We start from the raw sequence: 12,369 nt of genomic DNA, 5'->3' as shown, positions 1-12,369 counted from the left end.
CCTGTTCTTCGTACCTCGCTTACTACATCCAAGATCAAATGACACATCCAAGATCAAATCATCGCGCTAACTTTGAGCTCGCTAATCCGGTTCTCCGAACACACCTGTTGTTGACGATTAGTATAGCTGGATGAAGTAATCTGAGATCACTGGGTGGCTTAAAAGGGGCTACGCATCGATAGTAGAAACATTGATCGGCAACCCTGTGATTGGTCGGCGAAGATGTCGAAGGAGCGCGCGCAGTATTTCACGGCAGCAGACCAAGAACTCTTGATTGAGGGATATCAGGAGTTTCAGAGTTTAATTAAAACGCAGGGGAACACTGCAAAGGCTGCAAAAGCAAGGAGAGAGGGCTGGCAGAAAGTTGCTGACAAATTAAACTCGTAAGTGATCCATGATATTACATTATATCATGTGATATTATATTATTCCACATTATATTATATTACATCATATCCTCTTTCACATTAGAGCCACAACAGGACCCACTAGAACATGGGAAAAAGTAAAAGTGAAATATAAGAATATTCCACAGAATGGTAATATTTATCACTTATATTGCTTTTAGTCTATGACAAGAGACCCTGGGAATAATCTGTTTGTTTGTTTATAACAGCAACCAAGAAAAGGGCAGAGCAAATAAAGACAGGTGGTGGTCCTGCACCCCCTCGTCACACCCCTTTTTGTACTGTGACATTTATTGACATTGTGGGTTTTTTGTGTGTAGTTTGACATAACACTCCATCACTTTTACCTGTTCCCATGCAAGGGGTGACTGAAGCATGCACAGTAAGTCGGGAGTAAGTATATACAGTACAGTAAGTACATATATATATATATATATATATATATATATATATATATATATATATATATATATATATATATATATATATATATATGTATGTATAGAGAGAGAGAGAGAGAGAGAGAGAGAGAGAGAGAGAGAGAGAGAGAAAAATAATACCCTCACGGGAGAATCGATATCTCTCTATGAGCACACCGTCGCGCTGAGCTAAAGGATCCCGTCTATCCCGCAATATACGCTAAATTCTGTAAACCCTCCTTATCAATCTTGCACCTTCCTTGCTCGCGTACAAACGGACAGGACATGGCTGCGACAGACTTCCCAAATCCACCTTCGCTTTTATAGTCGTGGTCTCTCATCTTGATTGCACGTAGTAATTTACTATTACTACTCTAAAATATGAATTACATCTGACATGATCTACTACATGTAATAGAATGATTAATAGTACATTTCCCTTTTTTTCGGAAATGACCTGTATGTATCTGTATGAAATCAATAAAAGAATCAAATACTGCATTATCTTTAGTTACATTGATAATATTTATTTATGGTAAAACAGTGGCGAAATATCGCTCTTACTTTCATATAACTGCAGCGGACATACCTGAGTGGCCGCGATCTAATCCTGTTTACATAAAGTAAACCTGCTCCCGAGCAGGTTTACGCTTACGGATCTGTTGCTATGACAGCAAGTCCCAGATGAGCTTCGGAGAACCGAATGATCCAAGATCACGCGAAATCGTCAACATTCAAATCCGGCTAACTTACTTAGCGAGGTACGAAGAACGGGCCCCTGGGCACGACACGCAGTGAATTAATCTGAGAAGGTGCATTAAAAAAATAAATGGCTGGGTCAGCGGTGCACATCGCAAATTAGCTCGCATAGACACATTAGTTTTGCCGCTTCTTAATGATGGTATCTTAGCTAACAACCCCAACTACCAGATTCAACTTGTAATTGGCTAAAAATAACTTAGCCTACTGGTGAGAGTGACATTGTTAGCTTTCCACATTTTGACACTTCAAATGCTTCAGAATCTGTCCACTCAGCACAGCATCAGCACCACGGAGATACATGGATACATCCGTAGACTCAAGACAGAATTCACAATGCGTTTTTGGGACTTTCAGGTGTATGGACCAGTGTTTTCTTTTCTGATCAAACCAGAAAGCTTTAATGAGCAGCTAGATTTGTCTCACATTAACTGGCTGAGTTAATGCCAGTTAATGCGACATCGAAGCAGCTGGAATCCACAGCTGTGCATGTTCATGGAGCTTGCATTTTCACCTGCTGGACATCACTACCTGACAAGTTTAACTGTCTTCAGAACATTGCAGAGGCCTTATTGACAGTATTTGGCTCTACATATCTGTGTGAGCAGATTTTCTCTCACATGAGTGTCCTCAGGTAGCTGTCTGAATGCTGGACACTTGGAGACCTGTGTCTCTGAGTGGGAGACCAGAGATCACATTAACATGTTTATCTCTGTTTTAACAAACATACCATATTGGCCCAGTTTATTTTTCTTATCATTGTTGTGAGGAGACCATAAATAGCATTTGCATTTTCTGTTGTAGAGTTCATTTCCTGTTATGGAGTTCTTCTTATTTTGTTTCAAAATAGCTGATAACTATTCGCTGATAGCTGCCAACATCTGCGAACAAATATAATTCTATAAAGTGGTTTTATATAGTGTGTAACTGTTAATATAGAGCGTTATTAAATTTATTGCTAATGCAATCATATGGCACACTGACTTCTGAGGAAATGTTAGATGGCACTCGTCATCAGAAAGGTTGCCTACACCGGGCCTAAAGTCTTGCTCCGTCTGGTGTGGCAGGAGACATTTTGGTGGAATCTGAGGAGGACTGTCTTTAAATTAGTGTGGTTGGAGTCGCCAGCAACAACAAAAGCAGCCTCGGGATGTTTACTCTGATGTTTGCTAATGGCTGCAAAAAGTTCTTTAGCATCAGGGGGGATATACACTGCAGTGAGTATGATAGAAGTGAACTAGACTAAGGAGCTTGGAAAGAAAAGCGTCTGGACTTCTTGAGTTGCTTGAAGATGTTTCACCTCTCATCCGAGAAGCTTCTTCAGTTCTAAGGATCAGTGGTGGAGAGTCCCAGATTTAAACCTAGTGGGAGTTTTCCCCCTAAAGGGGGACAAAGGACCCCCTGATGATCCTCTACCTAATCACATGAGCCAAGGTGTGAAAGCGGGTGTGGGTCACAATCAGCCAGGGTTTCGGGTGAGCTCATTGTGAAACCTGGCTCCACCCTATCATGTGATTTCCTGAGGTCAGATGGCCCAGGATGTGAGTGGGCATTAAGGCGTCTGGGAAGGGATCTCAAAACTGGATTATAGATGGCAGACAGTTGGTGTCGTAAACCACCGCCTCTGTTCAAAGATGGTCGCTCACAGTGGATGTAAATGGCTTCTTTCACTCCTCTTTCAAACCATCTGTCCTCTCTGTCCAAAAAGTGAACGTTGGCATCCTCAAAAGAGTGACCTTTATCCTTAAGATGCAGATGGACTGCTGAGTCTTGTCCTGTGGAGGTGGCTCTTCTATGTTGTGCCATGCGCTTGTGAAGTGGCTGTTTGGTTTCTCCGATGTAGAGGTCTGGGCATTCCTCACTGCACTGTACAGCATACACCACGTTGTTCAGTCTGTGTTTAGGAGTTTTGTCTTTCGGGTGAACCAGTTTCTGTCTGAGTGTGTTGCTGGGTCTGAAGTACACTGGGATGTCGTGCTTGGAGAAAACTCTGAGTTTCTCTGATACACCGGCTACATAGGGGATGACAATGTTGTTGCGTCTGTCCTTCTTATCCTCCCTCGCTGGTGTCTGATCTTCTTTTCTGTGCATCTTTGCTGACTTTATAAATGCCCAATTAGGATAACCACATGTTTTAAGTGCTTCCTTTACGTGTGTGTGTTCCTTCTTTTTCCCTTCAGGCTTAGAGGGAACATGTTCTGCCCGGTGGTGTAGGGTCCTGATTACTCCAAGTTTATGTTCCAGAGGGTGATGGGTACTCTCCCTTTAAAAGAGCCAAGAGCCTTTCTTTCCACAGATATGTAGACGACACCTGGGTCAAAATCAAAAGACAAGAAGTGGAATCCTTCACTGCGCACATTAACGCCGTGGATAAAAACATCAAGTTCACCAGGGAAGACACAAAGGACAACTGTTTGCCTTTCCTGGACTGCGCCATGCACATTGAAGAGAATGGCAACCTCAACATTGAAGTTTACCGGAAGCCCACACACACGGACCAGTACCTCCTCTTTGACTCCCATCACCCTCTGGAACATAAACTTGGAGTAATCAGGACCCTACACCACCGTGCAGAACATGTTCCCCCTAAGCCTGAAGGGAAAAAGAAGGAACACACACACGTAAAGGAAGCACTTAAAACATGTGGTTATCCTAATTGGGCATTTATAAAGTCAGCAAAGATGCACAGAAAAGAAGATCAGACACCAGCGAGGGAGGATAAGAAGGACAGACGCTTTTCTTTCCAAGCTCTTTAGTCTACGATGACCTGGATGACTGAGAACCTTCACAGACATAGAAGTGAACTGTTGTTCAACCATGTTCAATGCTGGTTCTATTTTCAAGCTTTACTTTGCAAATCAATTTACAAATGTGTATTTTATTGCACAAATCATTATTTCAGGACAGAATTCTTTATGATAAATGGTAAATGGCCTGCATTTATATAGCGCTTTACTAGTCCCTAAGGACCCCAAAGCGCTTTACACATCCACTCATCCACCCATTCACACACAGGTGATGGCAAGCTACATTGTAGCCACAGCCACCCTGGGGCGCACTGACAGAGACGAGGCCGCCGGACACTGGCGCCGCCGGACACTGGCGCCACCGGGCCCTCTGACCACCACCGGTAGGCAACGGGTGAAGTGTCTTGCCCAAGGACACAACGACCGAGACTCTCCAAACCGGGGCTCGAGCCGGCAACCTTCCGATTACAAGGCGAACTCCCAACTCTTGAGCCACGATCGCCCCTATTTCCATGTGTGTGACGCTTGTGGTCGTACATAAAAATCGCCCAACGGTGTAACACAGTGGTTGCCAAACTTTTTTTGCTGGGCCCCCCTTGTTTTACAAGAAAAATGTTCGCGCCCCCCCACCCCCGCGCGTGCACGCGCGCACGCACACACACATGCACATCCTCCAACCACACACCCATATTTTGCTCCATTCCAGTTTATTTCACACCTCAAACATTTATTAAACAATTAAGCAAATACAAGTAAACAGCAATAAATTACAGGTAGCAATGAAATAAACTACTAACTCTTTTACGCTACGTCTGCACCTACACGGGTATTTTTGAAAGCGCAGCTGTTTCGTCCACACGTAAACGGCGTTTCGAATCGCCGAAAACTGAGATTTTTTTAAAACTCCTTTTTTGCGTTTACGTGTGGACGAGGAACACAGAGTTCGTCACGCAATGTCAAAGGTATGTGCCTTTTTTCACGTCACGTTATTGTTTACATGAGATGAATTGCAGAATGGCAGATAGAGACGAAATACTGTTAATCTGACTATCTGCAGGTTTTACACGCTTACATATACACACGCAGTTACTGTCCCTCCATTTAGAAAGGCAGAGGCGTCATGGTGTAATTATTTTACGTGTAGTTGTTTTTTTCCCCTGTGTAATAATTTTCAACATTGCTGTCAATACATTTTTCAAAAAATGCCTCTCTGTGCAAAATGGGTTCAAAAACAAAAACAACTGTTGGATGCTGTTTGTCCGTGACTTGAACAGGGGGAACAAATTACGGCAGGATCAGCTTGATATTATTTGTATCCCGCTGTAACTTTACTGCATAAAGAGCTAACATCTCCAAAATGTCAGGAGTAGTTAGTCATTACAACAAGTGTTTGTGAATTAAAAGTCAAGAATGTGGGATACTGTTTGCCCGTGATTTGAAGAGCCCAGCGCTGCTCCCGACATAGGCAAAACCAATTCTGCAGGGGAGACCTACCTTGGCACTTGTGCAGGTGAAACCAAAGGGAAGATATGCTTCACCATATTTTCTAGTCTTTGGCTTAGAATGAAGTTGGTTTGGAAACATATTCAGCGATGCTTCATCTCCTGCTTTGCGTTTCTGTGGGTGCACAGTGCAAGCAGTGTCCAAGCGTTTTTTTGTTGTTTCCCCCCCCCTTTTCATCCCGCCCCCACAAGGGGGCGGGCCCCACACTTTGGGAAGGTCTGGTGTAACATTGATACAGAGAGACGAGTGTAAGGCTGTTCCAATTCTCAGCACCGCTCTTCTCTTTTCCTGAGTCCTTAGCAATTCTCCTTCCCAAAATGACGTTTTTATCGAGGCAAAGAAAAAAGGAACCGAGGAAAAGGAAAGAGGAGGTACTTTTGGAACGCACCCCACCTAGTTACACTGTGTAGCTGAGTCACGTGACCACACAGTAACGAACCACAGTAGAGCAGGAAGAAGGGGGCGGAGCAAAGTGTGTGTGCAGGAGAGGAGTCGAGCAGAGAGCTGCATTTTCATGAAACGGGAGTAAAGTAGTGAACTTAGAGGAGAGAAAAAAACTAAAGTATCGATCATATACCACTACCAACGTCTGGATCGATATCTGCATCGATCTGCCCACCCTTGTCTCCTGGATCGTAGCTGAGATCAGCGTGAACCACGTGGGTCTCTGCTCCTTGATCTGTTTCCTGTGTTTGGAAAGAGTTCCAGCTTCATCACGGAGTTTCTCTCGGTTTGTGGGCTCATCTAAAGGTAAGCACCGAGCTAACTTTACTGTGAGTTCAGTTCATGTTGAGTTTAGCTCCTGAATGAGGTCTTCTGCTGCTCTCCTCGGTGTCTGTTCACAGTTTATTGTCAACACGTTGAGAGAAGAGTGAGAGAGTGTTTGGAGAAAAACACCAACTAATCATTAGCTCAGCATGCTGGGAGAAGTTGGAGCAGAAAAGTCTTTTCATTGTCCCTGCAGCTGTTTTTCTGCCTGCACCAAACCTCTACAGCCTGATTTCTATTTGAAGTGATAACAGGAAATGGATGAGAGCGATCTGCTGCAGTATCAGGGTCACAATAAACTTTATTGTCCAGCTGCTGTGGATGAACACATGAGAGGAAGTGAACTCCTACAAAGTCTCATTTTAATGAGTCTGGCTGCTGCAAAGTGATGTTAACAAAAACTAATGAAACAGAGATGAAAGTTCATATTTGAAAGCACTGAGATTTAAAATATAATGTGGTGGTTAATGTGCAGCTCTTGGTGATTTGGGAGAAGAAGAATGTTTTTAATCCTGTTGGGTATTGAATGTTGAATTTTGTTTTGTCTACAGAAAACAGGGGTTTTGTCCACTTGTGGTTCATGACTTAGACTAGTCTGGTCCAGCTGCTTTACCAAACCATAATTTATTTATGTAGCACTTTAAAAACAACATATGGCTTTGTTTGGGGTTCTATTTCTATTTACATCTCTCATGTGTGGAGAGAGGACCCATGGAAGATGGAGAGACTGTGAAGTGGTGATCAGGTCCAGGCCATGTTTTATAATCACGGGGGTTGCTGAAGGTGTTGAAGTTCTTGGGTGGGGGAGTAACAGATCATTGATGGTAGAATCCACAGCAGGAGCTGTCTGAGTGTTTTCCAGACAGAAGCAGAGTCGTTAGATGAAAACAGTTTTTTTTGGAGTTTGGCCTCACTAAACCTGAACTTTGAAATTGTCTCTGTCCCCACTCTGAAACACTTCCTGCTTTTCCAGCCTCAGCCTCCTTTAGCTTGGCTGTGAACCAGAGCTGGTCATTATTCTAACTCACCCTGGTGTGTGATGCTGTGCAGCTGTCTTCACAGAAGCTGATGTCACAGGACGTCACAGCATCTCTATAATAATCCAAACTGTTGGTAACAATCCTGAAAACCTCCCAGTCGGTGCAGTCCAGACACACCTGCAGATTCTCCACAGCCTCATCAGTCCACTGCTTCAGTGTCTTCACAAAAGCTTTAGAGAGTTTCAGTTTGTGCCTGTTTGCAGGGATCAAGTGAACCATGACATGGTCTGAGAATCCTGATGCAGTGTGAGATGATGACCCTCTTACTATCAGCTCACCTTTTGTTTTGAGTTTGAGTTTTTTTATCCAGTTTGTTTAATAAAATCTATGAGGTTCAAATGAAGCACCAAACTACAGTTACTCAGTCAGTGGAGGTTCAGTAGTGCAGTTTTTCACCACTGTTGTTAACTGGAGGCTGACACACTGACTGAAGACATTTAGTTTGGGTGGATTTGAGCTTTCCATCTCAGCTTCTTTTTGTCAAGGATGAAATGCATATAAATATATTTTGTGTTCCAGCTGATCATCAGGAGGAGACGAGCCATTTAGACTCAGCTCAGCCACTACAGAGGAAACAATGACTTCAACCCAAAAGGTGAGCAAAAATATCACTGTTATTGAAACTTTGTGCACATTACAACTCTCATTGTAGCTCCATTGTTGTGGTAACACACCTACAATGAGTTTGTTGACATCTTTGATTCCACTATTAGAGTTTCAGTTTGTTCCACGGCTTCATTTCACTCACTGCCTCTGTTTGTGTCTCTGTCATTGATGGATCAACATGGAGCGAGAAGTCAGCGCTCTCAGGAGGCCGACAAACCTCACAGAAGAAAGGGAGAGAAAATATACAGATGTGATGAGTGTGGGAAGGATTTTACCCGGGCTGGAGACTTAAAAACACACCAACTCATCCACAGTGGAGTTAAAGCTTACAGCTGTGAGTCGTGTGGAAAATCTTTTACCCAGGCTGGAAACTTGAAACGACACCAGCTCACCCACAGTGGAGTTAAAGCATACAGCTGTGAGTTGTGTCGAAAATCTTTTAACCAGGCTGGACACTTGAAAAGACACCAACTCATCCACAGTGGAATTAAACCGTACAACTGTGACTTGTGTGGAGAGTTTTTCACCCACGCTGAAAGCTTAAAAAGACACCAACTCATCCACAGTGAAGTTAAACCGTACACCTGTGACCTGTGTGGAAAATCTTTTACCCAGGCTGAAAGCTTAAAAACACACCAACTCATCCACAGTGGAGTTAAAGCGTACAGCTGTGACCTGTGTGGAAAATTTTTTACCCAGGCTCGACACTTAAAAAAACACCAACTCATCCACAGTGGAGTTAAAGCGTACAGCTGCGATCAGTGTGGTAAAGCTTTTACTCACAGTAGCCACTTACGGCTTCATCTAGTTACCCACTCTGGAATTAACGCGTACAGCTGTGACATTTGTGGAAAAACTTTCAGTCGCCAAGGGGACCGAAATAGGCACCTACGCATTCACACTGGACATGATGTTTACTGCTGTGATCAGTGTTGGAAACCGTTTACAACAGATGCACAGTTACAAAGCCACATGTTTACCCACACTGAGGAAAGACCTTATAAATGTGACCTGTGTGAGAAGACTTTTAAATCTCCACGTTACCTGAAAATACACCAACAGATCCACACCAGAAAGAAACTCTACAAGTGCAGTTACTGTGTGGTATGTATTTATATTTTTATCTTCTAATTTCAGTGTCACTGTTTGGCTCATTAAATTGTGTTAGCATGTTAGTAATTCTACTGGACTCAGTGGCATCTACTGGAATTTGGAAAATGTCAGTAAAGAACATGATTAGTCATCTAACTAACAGCAATGATTACTGTTACTTTGTATCCATATTTGAGGATTTACAGTTGCAATTGTTTTGAAGCATTATTTAAATTAGTCCTAAGAGGAAACTGGTGGAAAGTCACCTTAATTCCAGTCACTCTGCATTAACTGAATCGAATGGGATATGGATCTTGTAAATGGCGCTAATTGATCTTCTTGGATGGGAGGTGAAACATCTTTGAGAAACTTTAAAAAGTCCAGATGCTTTTCTTACAAGCTCCTTAGACTACGATAATGTATGACTGAGAACCTTCACAGACAATAAGGTTGGGCATGATTTCTACAACTCCTTCAATTCTGATTCAGTTTGATTTTGACTCTGTCAGAAATATTATGATCGTTTAGCTTGGATATTGTTACGTTCCCCTAAAAGGGTCCAGGCAATGAGGGGGCAGTAACAAAATATGTCCGGGTCAGAAAAAGGAGACAAGGAGGCAAAAGGGTTAAATCAAAGAGTTTTATTAAAGTTCCTATCAAATACTCAACTAAAAGAGATGGACAAGCCGCTATCACCATTTAAGGAAACAAACCAAACTCACCGTTGGTCAATAAAACAAAAAGTAAGTCAAAAAGAGAGACCAGGGGCCCGTTCTTCATACCTCGCTTACTACATCCAAGATCAAATGACACATCCAAGATCAAATCATCGCGCTAACTTTGAGCTCGCTAATCCGGTTCTCCGAACACACCTGTTGTTGACGATTAGTATAGCTGGATGAAGTAATCTGAGATCACTGGGTGGCTTAAAAGGGGCTACGCATCGATAGTAGAAACATTGATCGGCAACCCTGTGATTGGTCGGCGAAGATGTTGAAGGAGCGCGCTCAGTATTTCACGGCAGCAGACCAAGAACTCTTGATTGAGGGATTTCAGGAGTGTCAGAGTTTAATTAAAACGCAGGGGAACACTGCAAAGGCTGCAAAAGCAAGGAGAGAGGGCTGGCAGAAAGTTGCTGACAAATTAAACTCGTAAGTGATCCATGATATTACATTATATCATGTGATATTATATTATACCACATTATATTATATTACATCATATCCTCTTTCACATTAGAGCCACAACAGGACCCACTAGAACATGGGAACAAGTAAAAGTGAAATACAAGAATATTCTACAGAATGGTAATATTTATCACTTATATTGCTTTTAGTCTATGACAAGAGACCCTGGAATAATCTGTTTGTTTGTTTATAACAGCAACCAAGAAAAGGGCAGAGCAAATAAAGACAGGTGGTGGTCCTGCACCCCCTCGTCACACCCCTTTTTGTACTGTGACATTTATTGACATTGTGGGGTTTTTTGTGTGTAGTTTTACATAACACTCCATCACTTTTACCTGTTCCCATGCAAGGGGTGACTGAAGCATGCACAGTAAGTCGGGAGTAAGTATATACAGTACAGTAAGTATATATATATCTATATATATATATATATATATATATATATAAATAAAAACACCCAGCACGCCCCTGTGGGCGGTTTATCCTTCAAGCTCGGGTCCTCTACCAGAGGCCTGGGAGCTTGAGGGTCCTGCGCAGTATCTTAGCTGTTCCCAGGACTGCGCTCTTCTGGACAGAGATCTCCGATGTTGTTCCCGGGATCTGCTGGAGCCACTCGCCTAGCTTGGGAGTCACCGCACCTAGTGCTCCGATTACCACTGGGACCACCGTTACCTTCACCCTCCACATCCTCTCGAGCTCTTCTCTGAGCCCTTGGTATTTCTCCAGCTTCTCGTGTTCCTTCTTTCTGATGTTGCTGTCATTCGGAACCGCTACATCGATCACTACGGCCGTCTTCTTCTGTTTGTCTACCACCACTATGTCCGGTTGGTTAGCCACCACCATTTTGTCCGTCTGCATCTGGAAGTCCCACAGGATCTTAGCTCGGTCATTCTCCACCACCCTTGGGGGCGTCTCCCATTTTGACCTCGGGACTTCCAGGTTATACTTGGCACAGATGTTCCTGTACACTATGCCGGCCACTTGGTTATGGCGCTCCATGTATGCCTTGCCTGCTAGCATCTTGCATCCTGCTGTTATGTGCTGGATTGTCTCTGGGGCATCTTTACACAGCCTGCGCCTGGGGTCTTGCCTGGTGTGATAGACCCCAGCCTCTATGGATCTTGTACTCAGAGCTTGTTCTTGTGCTGCCATGATTAGTGCCTCTGTGCTGTCTTTCAGTCCAGCTTTGTCCAGCCACTGGTAGGATTTCTGGATATCAGCCACCTCCTCTATCTGCCGGTGGTACATACCGTGCAGGGGCCTGTCCTTCCATGATGGTTCCTCGCCTTCCTCCTCTTTCTTGGGTTTCTGCTGCCTGAGGTATTCACTGAGTACGCTGTCAGTTGGGGCCATCTTCGTGATGTATTCGTGGATGTTTCTTGTCTCATCCTGGACTGTGGTGCTGACACTCACCAGTCCCCGGCCCCCTTCCTTCCGCTTAGCGTACAGCCTCAGGGTGCTGGACTTGGGGTGAAACCCTCCATGCATGGTAAGGAGCTTTCTTGTCTTTATGTCAGTGGCTTCTATCTCCTCCTTTGGCCAGCCTATTACCCCAGCAGGGTACCTGATCACGGGCAGGGCGTAGGTGTTGATGGCCCGGATCTTGTTCTTACCGTTCATCTGACTCCTCAGGACTTGCCTGACCCTCTGCAGGTACTTGGTGGTTGCAGCTTTCCTAGCGGCCTCTTCATGGTTCCCATTCGCCTGCGGGATCCCCAGGTACTTGTAACTGTCCTCTATGTCTGCAATGTTGCCTTCTGGTAGTTCAATTCCCTCGGTTCTGACTACCTTCCCTCTCTTTGTTACCATCCGACTACACTTCTCCAGTCCGAACGACATTC

At 43.9% G+C, this 12,369-nt stretch overlaps 2 long non-coding RNA genes across 2 annotated transcripts in view; both read left to right on the top strand.

Moving 5' to 3' along the window:
- The first annotated feature begins 6,526 nt into the window (after nucleotides 1-6,526).
- On the top strand, nucleotides 6,527-8,335 carry LOC112847917 (uncharacterized). Its single transcript, XR_003221754.1, has 2 exons — nucleotides 6,527-6,585; nucleotides 8,163-8,335. It is a non-coding gene; the product is annotated as an uncharacterized LOC112847917 (long non-coding RNA).
- A 157-nt stretch (nucleotides 8,336-8,492) lies between these two features.
- Nucleotides 8,493-12,369, top strand: part of LOC109199641 (uncharacterized) — a 10,474-nt gene continuing 6,597 nt past the window's right edge. Inside the window, exon 1 of the long non-coding RNA XR_002059960.2 lies at nucleotides 8,493-9,353. This is a non-coding gene — a long non-coding RNA (uncharacterized LOC109199641). The remainder of the gene's footprint in view (nucleotides 9,354-12,369) is intronic.

This window comes from Oreochromis niloticus, linkage group LG9 (genome assembly GCF_001858045.2).
Source record: "Oreochromis niloticus isolate F11D_XX linkage group LG9, O_niloticus_UMD_NMBU, whole genome shotgun sequence".
Classification (NCBI taxonomy): Eukaryota; Metazoa; Chordata; class Actinopteri; order Cichliformes; family Cichlidae; genus Oreochromis; species Oreochromis niloticus.
Note: the sequence above shows the minus strand (reverse complement) of the source record. Positions and strands in the feature narration are given on the sequence as shown.